General features: G+C 34.0%; 1 protein-coding gene across 5 annotated transcripts in view; it reads left to right on the forward strand.

Annotated features, from left to right (window-relative positions):
• The first annotated feature begins 1,123 nt into the window (after window positions 1-1,123).
• Window positions 1,124-16,763, forward strand: part of LOC116344965 (synaptotagmin-7) — a 44,676-nt gene continuing 29,036 nt past the window's right edge. For all 5 annotated transcript variants that reach the window (XM_031773832.1, XM_031773831.1, XM_031773833.1 and 2 more), the window contains exon 1: window positions 1,124-2,887. The gene's annotated coding sequence lies outside the window, so the exon portion shown is untranslated. The remainder of the gene's footprint in view (window positions 2,888-16,763) is intronic.

The following is a 16,763-nucleotide window of genomic DNA, read 5'->3' on the forward strand; positions in this document are numbered from 1 at the left end:
CGCCAAAGCAATATACAAATATCATTTCGAAATAAAAGGGAAACAGAAAGAGGGAGCGAGAGAGAAATACCGAGATGATGATGGATTTTTATACATATATGTAAAAATGTACGAAATCCCATGCTGGATGGTGAATTCATCGCGTGAAATTTTCATAGCCGTGCACAAGAATCAGTTTCAACATTTTCAATGTTCGGTGTGTGTGTGTGTATGATATTTCTATATGTGTGTATTGTTTGTTCACGATTCACTATTTAGTGTTTTGTTCGCTCAGTCAGTCACTTGCTAGCTCATTTGATTGTTTTCTCTTATTGGTCTACCGTTTTTTCGTTCTCTCGTTGCTATGATGAATAAATGACAGATGGAAAAACTTTCGATTTCAATGCATTTGGCATTAATTCTGATGAAAATGTGCTTAGTTGAAAGTTATCCGAAGTGCTTGAAGCATTTTTTTTCGGCTATGGATTGATAAAGATACACATATACATTCGCACGCACACATTTTAAGCCAGAGTGTATTTCAAAACACTAGCGACGATAAAAAAGAACAGAAGCGATCGAAACCGACAGAGAAAGCACATAATCAAAGTGAAAAAAAATACTCACGCGCGCTTTCGCTCTTGCAAACGAGAGACATAAAAGGCGAGCATACACACAGTGGCATTACTCACACACACATACACACACACACTCACACACATGTTCAAACTAACGGGCAAACAGCTGCGGAAATGAAAAACGTGCGCGTGCGCCTTGATGCGTAAATGTTGTGTGTCTGTAAATGCTGGGCACGACAACAATACTATTATGTGAAAAGGGAGGGAAAGTATTAGCAATGCTTTTATGAAAATGCCTGAAATTCACAGCAATATACACAGCGATATTGCTTGGTTGAATGGTGTTGTTGTTGTATTCATACATTCATTTCTTCCTTTTGGTACGCTTTCGTTATATTTTCTCTCTGCTTCATTCTGTCCTATGGTATATTGGTTGTGCTTTTCCACTTTACTTCTTCTTCTTCATCGTTTCTTTTCCATTTTCACTCCAATCAATGTATTCTCATCGTCATGCATGTGTCTATGGCTTTTTTATTGTAGCAGTATTGCGTTTACGTTCTCCCTTCGTAGACGAAAAGTGCGCTTGATGGAAAGAGAACAACACAACCAACCAACAAATCAACAGTGGAAGAAACAAAAAATAAATACACACACCGAACGTTACCATACGAAACACGAAGAGAAAATCCAACCAAGAGAGAAAAAATACCATACACACCAATTCAGTGTACACATAACATTCAATACGTTCTCGTTCTGCTGATGGTCGGAAATTCCAAAGCTCTCTCTTACGCCAGAAAAACATAGCGAGCGTACAACGACACAAAAAGTCTCTTCTCGCAGTCAGTGAATTTTGTCGTCCGTGGTGCGAAAAAGCATAATCGCCACCACACTTGTCCTTTATTTTTATTTTCTCTTCTCTCTATATATATATCGCTTCAAAAACATTCATTATTATTGTTTTATATTCATAAAAAAAAAATCTAAAGCGAAGAGAGGAGAAAATTGAACACTAAAACCAACTCTGTGAGTGTGCGTGTATGTGTGTGAGATAAAAATTAAGAACAAAAACAATCTAAATAACAGAATAAACAAAATAATGATAGAAAAACCATAAAATGAACGCTGTAGATGAAAGTAAAACGCAGCCAACAGAGACCAGAAAATCCACAATACCATTGCGCGTGAGAAAAGTTAAAACGCGTTGAAGTTTGAATAAATACTATTGTAAATGTTATTGTTGTTGGGTATTTTTTTTCGTTTCGTTCATTTCGGTTTGTACACTTTTCCGTTCAAAACATGAACGCGTATTGAAGTGACACTGAAATTCTAAAATCCGAAATTAAACAAGAGAAGAAAAAAACGACAAAAAAAATAAATATAAAACGTAATATAATACAACTTATCGTGTAAATAAAACGCGACAAAATTCTTTTTTTGTTTGTTGTTGAAACATAAATTACAAATATTTCATGCATAACAAAACAAAGCATAAAAATTAAAACTTAGAAAGGAAGAAGACGGAAAAAAGAGCAAACATCTACGTATGAGAAACAGAAAACGGAAGACAATGAAGCAGTTGAACAACGCTCAATGATCGTTTACATTTTGACTTCTGTGTGCGTGCGTGTTTCTGTTTTAAATTTTGGTTTTTAAATGTGTGTAAAATATGGAATTAAAACAATTTTATAAAATCGAATCAATCTCAAACAAAACAAAATCCATTTTAACTTGATGTTAACTCTACTATAGTTGAGTTTTATTTTTCGTTTAGTTTGTTTTTTCTATCTCTACATCTGTGTAATATACCTTATAAGGTTCTTCTTCTATATGTTAAATATATATGTGTGTGTTCGTTCTAGATGTTAAATCTCTATATGTTACTATATTTCTGCTTAGTCTGTAAATGAATGTTTTAACCCAACCAAAAAAGAAAAGAAAACCGAACGAAAACCAAATGAAAATACACAGAAAAATGTGTTGCACATCTAATTAAATATGCATAATATAATTTTGATGTAACACAATTGACATAATACCAACAACAAACAAATGCGAAAAAAATAGACACCAAGTTGAAATTCATTCCCGAAAATAAATCAAGAAGCGAAACGAAATACCATTAAAAGAGGGACCGAATCAACAACAACAATAGCAACAGAATAGACTCAAGAAGAAAAATCTAAGTGACAAGGGCAGCTGTACACAAACAAACAAACCAAAAAATATCCTGTCCAATAAAGACAGTTATTATTTGGCAAAAGGAACCCATCGAAACGGATCGCCATTCTTAACCCCCCGAAAGAAGAAGAAGAAGGATAAAAAAACACGTAATCTCATATATATATTTTTTTTATTTCGTTCATAAAAACAGTAACCAGAATGTCGTTAAGTAAATCAGACGCGGACACGATTGCCAATATTGAATGAGGCTGCAGTCAAAGTAATTCGGATAAAATCGAATAAAAAAAAAGAGATAGAAACAAATTGCGCGCAAATCATGCCCACCATAGAGATTCGGGCGCGCACACGACATTATTTTTTTTACTTTATTTTTTTTTTTTCGTTGTGCTGCCAATGGTGCGCTTTATCAATTGGCTGGTTTTCATTTTATTCTTGTGTATTATTATACACTTGGAATTCAACCCGTCATTATTATTATTACAATCATGAATGGGTTGGACTGTGTCATATTCTACCCAAATACGATGGTACAATGATGCGACTGTAGTTATTTTCGATAGCGTCAATCGTGCTCATCAAATAAACAGTAGCAATGATTAATCAGAAATGCCAAAATACTTAAGATGAACAATTCATTGTTTATGTCGTCGATGGGGTCCTCATCATCAAAATAGTATAACCAACTCAAACCAATTAACCATAAAGGCGATATTTCCGAGAGATACAACGATTTTCCATCGCATATAAGTGGTATTTTGGCGCCGTGAGCGCATCATCAATGCATTCAACTCCCGTACTACACACGGCAAAGTCATGTGTTGACGGTTGATTTTCCATCTTATTATTATTAAAATGTGGCGCGCACATCATAATAATAATATATATGCCCTTTGTGTACTATATAAGAGAGCACATTTTTCATTAGACAACATGTATTAGAGTATGTATTGACTGAAAATGATATTATACGCGTTGCGCTCGTTGAATGTAAAATGGGTTCCACAATTTTGATTTTTTTTCTCTCTCGTCATTTTCTGACATGGTTGTTCGACTTGAAGCACTAAAGTGGACCCGATCACATCAAAATCATAATAATTACCGACACCAATCGACTAGATAACAGACAAACAAGACAACAACTAACTAAATATTAGACTACAAACAACAGAAACTCTTCGAGAGAACTTGGGAGAAGTGAATAGAAATAAAAACGAGGCACTTAAACAAGCAACGTCGAAAAAAAAAATTGAATAAATATTGACTTTCATTTGTACATTATGTACAATATATCATGTTAATCACGATGATGATGTTTGATGGACGACAGCGACAGAATGAAGCACACGACGACAGTAACAACAACAATAACCACGAAACGTTAGAAAAAAATTGTATGTAGCAATGATGTGCATGAAAAACGAAAATTCCAAGCTTAAAACCGAAAATAACAGGGCAACAAAAAAAAAGGACAACAACTACCGCACCGAAAAAGAATAATAGTGTATAGCAAGAATAAGTGACGATACCACTCACTAAACATAACTACTTTATTGATTACTAAAAAGATAAGAATATGCTTGGTATGAGGGTCACAAAGCACATTCACATCTACACACCGAAAATGAAGAAAAAAAAACAGCATACATACGAAAAAAAGAGAATGAAAACGAAAACGGAAGAATGGTATTACATTTATTCGTGAAACTTTTCCGCTCATGTACGCTCATGAGTGTCTGTTTTGTATCTCTCTCTCTCTCTCTCTCTCTCTCTCTCTGTATATGTGCCTTGGCTCTTTCATACGATTTTGATGCGCGCTTTTGCTGAATGAGGTTGCGTCAAAATCATCAACTCGGATTATGTGCAATTATGAATTCAAACGATTTTATGGTTTTTCTTTCCTCTTTTGCCTCTTCTCTCTGCATTTCACCTTCTCCACAAGTTCATCTCAATAAAGGATCTGTATGCATGTATCAAATAAGTAAAATAGCATGGCACAGCAAAAATGGTGTCAGTAAAACCAAAACCAATGGCCGCAGGCAGCAATGGACGAAAAAACAAAAACGTTGAAGATGGTGAATGAAATAGAAACCGCAGTGAAAAACAGCCATGGAAAATAGAAAATAATAAGTGCACAATCGAAAAGATATATTACATTACTCACTAGCCCTAATGTGATGATATTTTGGCCCACATATCTTCTCTTTTTTTCACTTTCTCTATTACTTACTTTATATTGTTTAAGTCATCGTTTGGTCATCAGTTTCATCTGATATCTCTTTTTCTCTCATTCTATTATCAATTCATTGCATTGTGAGCCGTTTTTCATGCGGCTCATGATCTACAGTGAGTCAAATAATATCGGTAGACAAAATTTTGCATGGCACACTCCATTCGAATGTAGATCTTGTGTCTGCTTATCTCAATGGAGAAACTCTTTGTATACCAAAAAAAAAAATTATTCTCATTGTACGTGTAGCCAGAAGAGATGTATGTGTGAAGGATGACCGTTTGTCGGGGGTGCTCACCCAAATGATAGCAACCAAATAGATGATATTTATCAAGTAAAATGAGAGAAATTCTAATAAACGCATTCACTCATGGACGTCGTTAAAGACAATATTCGTGTCGACAAATTAAACAACGGCAAAACGTGTCAGTAGTCACGAAAAGTGAAATAACGAAAATACCGAAAAAGAAACGATTGAAATCGAAGTAAGACAATCAAAAGCTTTCTAACGAAATAAAAAAAAAATAAAGTGAATGCTAGTTTTGCCATGAATATAGCATGTTATATTGTGCGCTGCATAAGCAATAGCAGCAAACAGGAGAAAAAGTAACAAATCGAATGAAGAAGAAAGAAAGAAAATATTAAATATCACGTCATATATTCCAATCAACGGAACGAACATAAAAACGTTTACCAAAACATAACATGGAATATGTACTGTTGTTTTGAGTGTTGCCCTTAAACGGTTCGGTTGAATAATTTTTTTTCTCTCACGTACTCTTGTCTTTTGTCTCCTTCCCGTTTTTTTTTCTTCATATCTCTTATCCTTGTTGTTCATTGTTTTACAAAGATAGACATATAGAAAGAAAAAAAAAATTAAAAATAACAAACAAGCAAAGGCACCAACACACAGCGACCCATGCATATACACACACATATGTTTGGGGTGAACAAAAAATATCGAACACGTAATCTAAACTAAAAGGATATAGAAATACCAGCAAGGAATTCAACGAAAGTGTAACAATGTTTACGACTAACCATCGTATGGCAAAAGAATGCCTACATCTAGGCCCAAGGCATGATGGGACTTACAAATATGAATGAATGTATTGACAATATAGTCAGAAGTGACACAGCAAGAACACATAATATATGAAAAAGAGTACGGCTTTTCACAGCAATACGATGAAATTAGAGCATTCCATATTACCATTCCAACGAACGACCGACCGACCAAGCCTGCCAAATACCCAGTAACGCAAACGATTCTCGAGCCATAGTTGTCCGAGTCGATAGCTTTTTACTGAAAAAAGGCATTCGCATATACACATCGAGACCCCCCGTCCTTCCCACACACTTTAAGCCATAAAAAACAATGTAAGCCCGATTTCAAATTTGTCATTGCCATTTGGTAAATTACATTAAAATGAGCATTTTTTTTTATAAATATATCGCAATGAGTGCAACTGCGTTTTGGATCATTTTTTTTCTTTTGTTTGTGGAAATTGGAAACAGAGTAGTATGTTCGGTAGCTTTGCAAACAATGAAACCATCGTACAAATGTATAAATTTTGGCATAGAAAACAAAATGAACCAAAAATATAATTCGATGTGGTTGAAAATGGGTAGAAAATGTTTGACTGAAAATTGTGCGAGACACTTGTGTTTCCCAAAACTAGAGAGAGAAAAAAAGATTTAGTGTTGAGAGCACGTGTGAGTAGTTGCCCTGAAATATTACCCGCTTTTTTTGTTTGTAGTTTTGTTTAGTATAGTGCATTTGTGTTCGCCTCTCTCATTCCAGGTAAACCGCACACAAATAAAAACAAAACAGCAACAGCTCCTTCTTTTCAGCAAATATTCCAAAATAGAAAGTGTAAAAGCGAAAGCGATAAATTAAAAGTGCCGACAACCAGAAAAACAAATGTTTTTTTTTTCTTTTTGTCGCATTCGTTTTCATTTGAACACTACAGATTCATGTTGGCACTACACAAGCACTTACTTTTCGTATTGTCATTTTGTCTCCGTTGGCTAAATTCAAAAGTTAGTCAAACAACGTAGGGAGAAACAAAAACATCAAAGAAATATGCCATTTTGACGATGTACTGTTAATATTTCTGGACTAAATTTTATTTTATATCTGCATACTTAGCATATACTTACTAAACAAGCACAGAAAAGAAAAAAAAACTTCAACTTCAACTTTGGGTGAAAGCGATTTTTGATGTGATCAAATTCAAAAGTTTAATAAACAAAACAAAGAAATTACGGTTTTCCACTTGAAATGGCAAAACATTGGGACGATTTTTTTTTTTGTTGGAATGCAATACCTCAACAAATGTAAAATGTTGAACAACATTTTTATTGAGATAGGTGCCATCAATAAAAGCCAGCATAAACAAAGAATTATTCAGAAAGTGAAATCGAAACAATAAGACGAAGAGAAAAAAATACAACAAGAGAACATTGTGTATATACAACAAGGGAGACTATGGCAACCGAACGGTTTATAATCGATTGAAGTTGATATACAAGTCGAAAGAGAGCGTGTGTGAGATAGATCGAGAGAGAGGGAAGTTCAAACGTCGCATATCATGGCACATTGGTGCTGGAGGGTGCGTACAGTGTACACACAATACACCCTTTCAGCAACATTCCCATCACATTGATAAGACAATCGAAATCCATTTTGGCGAGGCTGGAACACACAAAATGAGAACGATACTGACAATGTTGAGTAAAATGTACGCAACGCTTTTGAATGGATGTTATTCACCATACATAATTCTTGTTCACCATATATAACTCGTTCGTTAAGCTCGTTTTCTTCACATCCAATGTTTACTGCCTTATTTTTTTATTCTTTTATTCGCTTGGTATTTTTAGAGATGAAGAAAAAAATCTCACATAGATGAATTTGAAAGTCCTTAAAACGTATGCTGTGTATTTAATGTGTCACATTTGTAATATGAAGAGCGACTGAAATGAGAATATGCTTGTCATGCAGAACATCAAGTTTTGTTGTGAGCGTCTCACTCTCTCTCTCTCTCTCTCTCTCTCTCTCTGGTGTACGCGATGTCATTGTGGCTGAAATACGAACACACCTGATTGTTTCGAATTTCATTGAAAGTTTTTGATGCTCGTTTGGCATTATCCAAGACTTTTCGGTCGAACAGTTCTATCCCATAAAAAAGAACAATTTTAATATCACACAAGTTTGTGAGATAAGAATGGAAAAAAGAGGCTAAAATGGGTACATCCATCAGTCTTTCACATATGAGAAAAAAAAATAATTTTCTGATGTACACATATTTCAATCTTACCATGGCCATCATGATATATTTAAATCCATTGTAAATGGCAGTAACAAACCACCCGCTACCACCATAAATGCATCCATTATGCTTTGTGTGACTGGTATTCTCGATTCGTTTTTTTCTTCTTCTATTTGAATCAATTTATTGATGAACGATTTTCAATGATTTTGATTCTATGTTACTGTCATTCGGAATGTCGAGTGTGCTATTGTGTGTTGTTGGGAATGGAAACGCGCATCAAGAGTATCGAATATTCTTTTTGTTGTTCTAGGAAAACGGTAAAAAAAACTGCTTAGATCGATTGAAACGGTGTGATGACTCTGCGGATTCGAAACCGTTTCAATTGTACGTGTTCTTTGTCACTGTATATTATTATCTTTGGCTCTCTTGCTTTTCGTGTCTCATTTTCTTTTCAACAATCTACGACCGTGCATTTGCCAAAGTGATAACGAAAAAACCATGCTACCGAATTTATTTCTTTATTTCAAGTTACTGTATGCATTCGTTTGTGTGTTATATGTTGCTAAATTGCTTTTGTTACAGTAATTTACCACACTCAAATCGTGCAACACTTTTCATTTCCCATCTCTTTTCCATTTTTATCATTCGTTCTTTTTGCGAATCCTGTGTGTTCGGCTTCCATTTGTACAATTGTGTTCGGTGTAATTTTCAGATCCAGTATGATTTCATTCAATACATAAGCGAAACCTAATTCAATATTTAATGTGAAAATGAGAAAGAGAAAGGATGAAGGGGAGAGAGAGAGAGCGAGAGAGAGAGAGAGAAGGAGTAAGAATAGGACGGAAGCAAAAATCGCAATAGTCCATCTTGAAAAAGTCAAAACGTGCGACCAATATATCATCACAAACCATTACGGGTGTGTTGTCGCCCGAAACTCTTTTGCTATGAATGTGAAGCACAAGAAACATTTAGAATCGAGCACACGTTTAGAAAACTTCTAACGATCAACCGAACTGGTCTCAAATGCGATAGAAAAGAGAGGGCGCAAAAGAAAAGAAGATAAGCAAAGCGAAAGAGAATTGGTCAAATTGAAGTGACCAAACTCTTGCTCTTCTCCTATGATATTAAGTTATAAAGTTCAAAAACTTAAACGAAACAAATTTTTATTTCTTTGACAAAACTTCCAACAAAACTAAATAAACGATTTATTTTATTTTATTTAAAGCAACAATAAAATGTAAGAATGAAATAAAAACGAGAGGTAATGAAACAACTTTGAAAAAGAATAGGAAGTGAGGCTATAGTGAAATAAGCAAGCCAAACGATCAACCGGCCGACCATGCTCGCGACATTGGCGAACAAATATAAAATCGGGAATCAGCGCCATGTACATCATGGTGAAAAAATATGTAAACATCCAATTGATACAATAGAATAGAATTGATACAATAGATTGTTGTCAATTGTCAATTTCGATTTATATGCCCAGTGAAGTGACAACCAAAATCTAAACAAATAATCCGGAATAAAAATATTTTATGTGTTTTAATTGCTAAAATATAAAATATGCATAATCTCAAAACGTTTCTCATACATTTTTTTCTTTCATGGCGGAATTGACGTTTGATATCATATTTGATATTTTTCTCGGTGAAGTGAAAAACAAATCTATATTCTAAATATAAATAATCCGGAATAGAAACATTATGTGTTTTAATTTATTTTAATTGTAAAAATAATGTATATTTGAATAAAATAAATAATTATATGTTTAATAATTGTAGTTTCTTGTGACACTATGTTTGGTGGTTCTGAGCACCAAATAGCGTTGGTTAGAAACCAGTTCCACTGGGATCTGAAGGAGAGCTATGTATTGGTGATGAAATTAATATTATTACTCCGGAATGTGTTTTAATTGCAAAAATATGGATAAAAAATTAATTTATTGTAAAAAAAAGTGTTTCGTGAAGTGAAGTGAAAACCAAATGTATATTCTAACCCTACTTTTCCAATTGTTTCGATGTTATTAAATATCATATGTGATATCATGAGTCTCAATTATTATTATTATTATTATTGTTACTGCTTGAAGAACGATATTTTGGCAATATTGTAACAAACAAGGTCATCGAACATGTTTAATAGTTTTAGTTTCGTGTGACACATATGATATTTAATATCATCGAAACAATTGAAAAAGTAGGGTTAGAATATACATTTGGTTTTCACTTCACTTCACGAAACACTTTTTTTTACAAAAAATAATTTTTTATCCATATTTTTGCAAATAAAACACATTCCGGAGTAATAATATTAATTTCATCACCAATACATAGCTCTCCTTCAGATCCCAGTGGAACTGGTTTCTAACCAACGCTATTTGGTGCTCAGAACCACCAAACATAGTGTCACAAGAAACTACAATTATTAAACATATAATTATTTATTTTATTCAAATATACATTATTTTTACAATTAAAATAAATTAAAACACATAATGTTTCTATTCCGGATTATTTATATTTAGAATATAGATTTGTTTTTCACTTCACCGAGAAAAATATCAAATATGATATCAAACGTCAATTCCGCCATGAAAGAAAAAAATGTATAAGAAACGTTTTGAGATTAAATTAATTTGTTATGCATATTTTAGCAATTAAAACACATAAAATATTTTTATTCCGGATTATTTGTTTAGATTTTGGTTGTCACTTCACTGGGCATATAAATCGAAATTGACAATTGACAACAATCTATTGTATCAATTCTATTCTATTGTATCAATTGGATGTTTACATATTTTTTCACCATGATGTACATGGCGCTGATCCCCGATTTTATATTTGATCGCCAATGTCGCGAGCATGCGGCCGACCGACCCAAGACAGTTGAATGAAAATACGAAAATTAATTCTGGAAATATAATTGTGGAACGTTTACAATCGTGTCGAGTGACTTCAATAATCCTTAAGCGCACTCGGACCATGAATGACATCGACATGAATTGGATGACATTAAAGCCCAAAACTTGTTCAAAATTAATGATTCTTCAAGGTTTTTCACTCGAGAGAAACTGTTTTTCTTTTTGTTCTTTTGTCTCTTCAAAAAAGATGGGGCGAGAGAGAGAGAGAGCGGAAATATGTAATTGGACGTCTCGAAATACAATCTATCATTGCTCAAGTCCATTGACGCACACAAAAGCTTCCGCAGTGGCGCATCAATTAATCGAGAGTGTTTTTGTTAAAATAAAATGGGGGACGGCCACCGATCACTGTGCATGAGAACAAGAGCAGAAACGCCAAGCTTCCAATGAACATTTAGATAACATTTTTAGATTCTCTCGACTTCTTTCTGCTTATCCTTAACAGAGATAAACATGAAACGATATTGAAAATAATTCAAACTCTCTGTCGACAGATTTTATCTCGGCGAACGATAAAATGTGCTAAAAGGTTTCAAAAAATTCCATCGACAAAGTACATTGACTGCAGCAAATAATAAATATTAAATGTTATGTATATTCGCAGTTCATGCAGACGGACTTTTGACAAAGAGAGTGATAGAGATACAGAGCGAAAGAGTGATAGGGAAGAAGAAAAAGTGAGTTTGATCGCTGTATATGTGCGCGCACAATATAAACATTAAACATGACTTTGCTATTGCAAAACTACATTTTGCTCTCTCTCTCTCTCTCTCTCTCTCTCTGCTCGTGTATCGTTTCCATACGCAATGAATGTAGCGCGCGCGCACATCCCATTTCTCGCTTTCATTCGATGCAATAATTTCCTTGTAGATAAAACCGTATATTAATATTTTATTCATGCAAAGCAGCGATAAGAGCACCATCATTGCTACCGATTCAACTTTGTTGAGTATCGCATACATATATAACAGAGAGACATATGTATGTACAATGTACATTGTACATATTTCGTGTGTTTTTGTAAAAGTTTAAGCTTTTCACTTCAGCCTGTTTTTCTTTTTGTTGCCATCGAAATGTCGAAATCTACTTCTGCTATACTATATATTCGAAGGCAAGTGTAAATTGTGTGAGTGGCAGGCATGAAAATAGGTTTGTTTATCATTTCTACCCAAAAAATATAATGAAATAGTCGATTATCTGGAGAACTGAACGAAAGAGACACAAAAAAAATTTAATTTATTCAAACAAAACGTTGCGATAATTCGAATTGTGAGGATTTATCGAATTAGAACTCTACTCATTCTCGGTATGTATATCGGACGGAAATATTTGGGGTATGCAAACGTGAAGTTCTAGTAAAATAGTATGTAGATGCGATGTCCGTTGCTGAATCTCCCTCCCTCTCTCTCTCTTTCACTTTGCTGGTTATGTCATAAACATTGCTGTCGTCATCAAACACAAACACGAACACATGCTCTTGCTCTCGCACATGATTTGCCCTTCCAATCGGCCAGAGCACTATGTTGTTGCCATTGCTGCCGTTACCATTGCCACTGCTGATGTTTCCTCTCATTCTCCACATTTTCACACAATTCCACACATCCGATGTGTTTATCTATGGCGATGCCACCACCGTGTATCAATTTTTCAATTCATTTTGAATTGTGAATAACGAATCTACCCAAAAAAAAAAGCGCAGACATAAACCAAACACATATTGAACATGTTTCTATGAATGCTGCATAAAAATTCGGTCGACAATTTTTGCAATGAAACCCCGGATTGAAACCATGAGCCAAAACGTACTTCCGATATTAGATTAATATAGAATGAAAAATATAAACAAAATTCGCAGCACTGCAATATAAACAGTTCAGTCATCGCGTACAACATTTTCTTTCAACGATCTGGCATTCAACTTCCAATTCAATAAATATAGAAAAAAATCGTTCACAACAAAAATACGTATTAAAAAAAAAAACACAAATTTTCGAAGAAGGATCAATAAATAGAAATTGGGTGAGTGCAAAGGCACAAGATATTCATAAAAGATTGAATGGCAGGCAAAGGACAGTGTGAGTGCAAAATAGAGAATGAGCTTAAGCTCAACGCATACATTCCGAGTCGTGGAATTTGAGGTAGATTGGAATGTTTTAATTGCATTTTCTTTCACTCGTTCGTTCGCTCACTCGGCATACTCTTACTAAATCACTCTTTTCACTGTTTGCACTGAGGCAATCCAAACGTGAAATTAACGTATTAAATTATCTTATTAAAAACGCCTCAAACTGGAAAATATATTTCGAAATTGGAACTTCATTGAAGATTGCCGCAACAACTTTTACAACTAACTCACGTTTTATCGGGTTGTTTTGTTTTGGATTTTTCTTTAAATCTATTTTCTAAATAAAATGCAACTTCAAATGAGAAATTGGAACAGATTTTTTTTTGTTCGATTCCATTTGGGAACAATGAACTAAACCGAAAATGAAGAAGGCTTTTCTCGAACAAAATCGTGCTTCATGTACTAATTTTCTATTTTCATAATAATTGACATTTCAAATGCTTTCAAATCAATCCAAATAAATACAAAAATATACACAAATGAAATATACAAAATGCATGAAGAACTCTACTTGGTGCTGTTGTTATTCATTGACATAATCTGCTACAAGGCATCTCATTCCATTATTATGAATAGTTAAAATATCAAATATGGAATTATGAAAGGAACGTAAAAAGCCACACAACCTTTGGGGATAGAAATGAATTTCATACAAATTTAGAGCAGATTGTTAGAAAATGAAACAACAACAAGAAAATCGATACTTTTACGAATTTACCAGAGGCAATTTATCAGTGGTCATTTAAAAATATTACAGTAACTTATACCAAAATATTTTAATGAAAATTTGTTGTATTGGATACTTTTTTTTAATTTTATAACCTATCGAAACGAATTCAATACATAGTATGACGCAATCTATGAACAAAAATGACGTACTTGAATGGTGGTAGCAATTGGTAGTAGCAATATTTGAGCCCAATTGACATGAAGAAAAAAAATATATGAAAAAGTGACACATTTTTTTGATTTCCTTTCATAATTTTAAGATGGGATTGATAAAAAAGAAACATCCAGATGTTGTAACATATACATCATGTGAAAATGAGGATTCCCATTTTTTTGAAAATCGACAATTTTAAAGTTTGTCGGTTTTCGTCTAAAATCGGTTCATTTCTTGTGTAAGTATGAATGTCCAAAGCTGACAAATAATTTAATTTCGTCGATTTTCTCTACAAAATATTATGAGATGAATTGACGTTGTGAGATCTAAAAATCGGCCAATGAATCGGTAAGACCGATTTTGATTAGTACTGTAATTAAATTATTGGTTCAAACGAATAAAGTGACTCTTTAAAGCGTATAGAGTGGCACTTTAACCTATCGACGTTTTTTTCATGAAAGTTTTTTTTTTTAAATTGAAATTTCCTAGCGATTATGTGATGCTTTAAATTGAATGTCGATGATAGTTAATTCTCTAATGCTGCAAACATTGTGTGAGCTATGTAATATTGAGTATTAAATAAATAACGTCCATGTATATGCGCTTATCATAAATAATGCTAATTGAATACGAAAAGCGTGTAAAATAAAATTGTATGCTTTGAAATTTTACAAAAATGTTGTACAATACCGTAGTCGATTTTTCTCTGTGCATATTCTTAAGAATTCGAAAAAGATTTATATGCGAGAAGACAAACACTTTGATGGAAAGTGCCATTGATTCTTTAGGAACATTAACAATTAATTTAGTTCCTGTGGTGTGTTTGGTCGTTCCAAATATTTAACGAACAAATCAATGGAATAAACATTGAATGGTAGGAAAACCAAGACTCATATTGATGACTCAAGCCCGTCCAAAAAGAAATGCGTATTTCGCTCACATATACTCTGTCGCGCTTTTAGTTTCATTTTTGGACGGAAGTTTGATCATTGAATCGAAAGGCAATACCGTGAAAACGGGCAAACAATGTGCAGTCAAACGAACAAATTATTTGTTTACACATTAAACGCGAAACAGTATATATGGCCAGAAAAGAAAACACATTTCTTTGTTCAGTTGGTTGGTTCGTTCGTGTGCTTCGCATTTTATCGATTAAATGATAATGACCCCGAGTCGAAGAGTCACCTGGCAAAGAACTGAGACGAAAAACAAATAACAGATACAAAAATGAATAGCTAATAGAAACAAATGGAAGTGTGAATGATAGAGAAATGCTTACAGTTTCTATTTCGTTCTAATTTTCCCTTAACTTCAATCGCTCACTCCATGTTTTGCTCTCTTTCAATTCTCCCTTGTCTCTCTTGTCCGTCACGAAAATGACAGCAAGACAAACAGAAAATTGATGTGTAAGTTGACCATTCGTTCAATTCAAAGCATAAAATGAAAACCGCCCGAAGTGTACTGATGCCGAAATAAATATGAGTGCTGTCATATGATAAAAAAAAGCAGTGGCCTTTGTGCGTTGGGCACAACGATGATACATCATTCCTGACACACAGACAGATAATTCTCGATTTACTTACAAAAACGAATTGAAAATGAAGAAAAAAAAAACCCGCACCATCTAAGAAATTAGGTGTCACCGTTGAAAAATTATTTCGGAAAAAAGTATTCTTCGTGCGTGAATGCGCGAGTTCCGCGAATAATGAAACCCCCAAAGTAATTTGTTAATAAACACCATTAGGTAAAGAAGTGTGTGTACATGCAACCGCTTTTATTCTCAGCCAAATCAATTTCGGTGCGTGGTTTGTCTCCTAGCCTCCTCTTCCTCTGTTCGTCGTATCTCGTCTATCGCATTCAAACTTAAGTCCATCATCAAATTGATTAATGCTATATTATAAGCTGATGGTGAGTTTTTATGTTCAAAAGCTCTCGCTTCCCCATCTATCCATCTATTTTATCTGTCTATCTTTCGTTGGTCATTGCTTAAAATATGTGCACACAGATTCAATCGATCATCAAATATTTACGTCAATTTATTTCCTCAATTTTTCTTCAACAACGATGATTGTGCTTTTCCTTTCGTTTAATCGTATCCATCGGAGTGAAGCCAACAGGCAAGCTCGTTTTTTCTCTCTTTATCTGTTGTTTGCTGCTGTACTTTGTCATCGTTCTACACAAATTTCAATATGGAATGTTATACACTCTCACGGTCACGGCTCAATGACAACGGTTTGAACAACAACATAAGTAATGGAAGTACAGCACACGAAAAAAATAACGAAGAAAAAAATTGTCGTTTGTAAATGCGACATGGGCTGGCATGCATATACGCATATATACAGTATTTGACACTGCTGATTGGTACATGGCAGATAGAATGATGTCTTTAGGCAGCATGGCCCTAGCGAACATTTAATTGAAACATCTAGCACTTGCCCTCTGCGCTCTTTTACGCTTGCTACCCGATTCAATGCTAAATAAATAAAATATCGATACAGAAACTAGCGCCCAACTCTCCTCGTTCGATCGATATTATATAAAATGAAACGAAAGGCAACAACAACGAAATCTGTTCATTTT

Source organism: Contarinia nasturtii, unplaced genomic scaffold, assembly GCF_009176525.2.
Source record: "Contarinia nasturtii isolate CC-2019 unplaced genomic scaffold, AAFC_CNas_1.1 Cnas_scaffold_1240, whole genome shotgun sequence".
NCBI lineage: Eukaryota > Metazoa > Arthropoda > Insecta > Diptera > Cecidomyiidae > Contarinia > Contarinia nasturtii.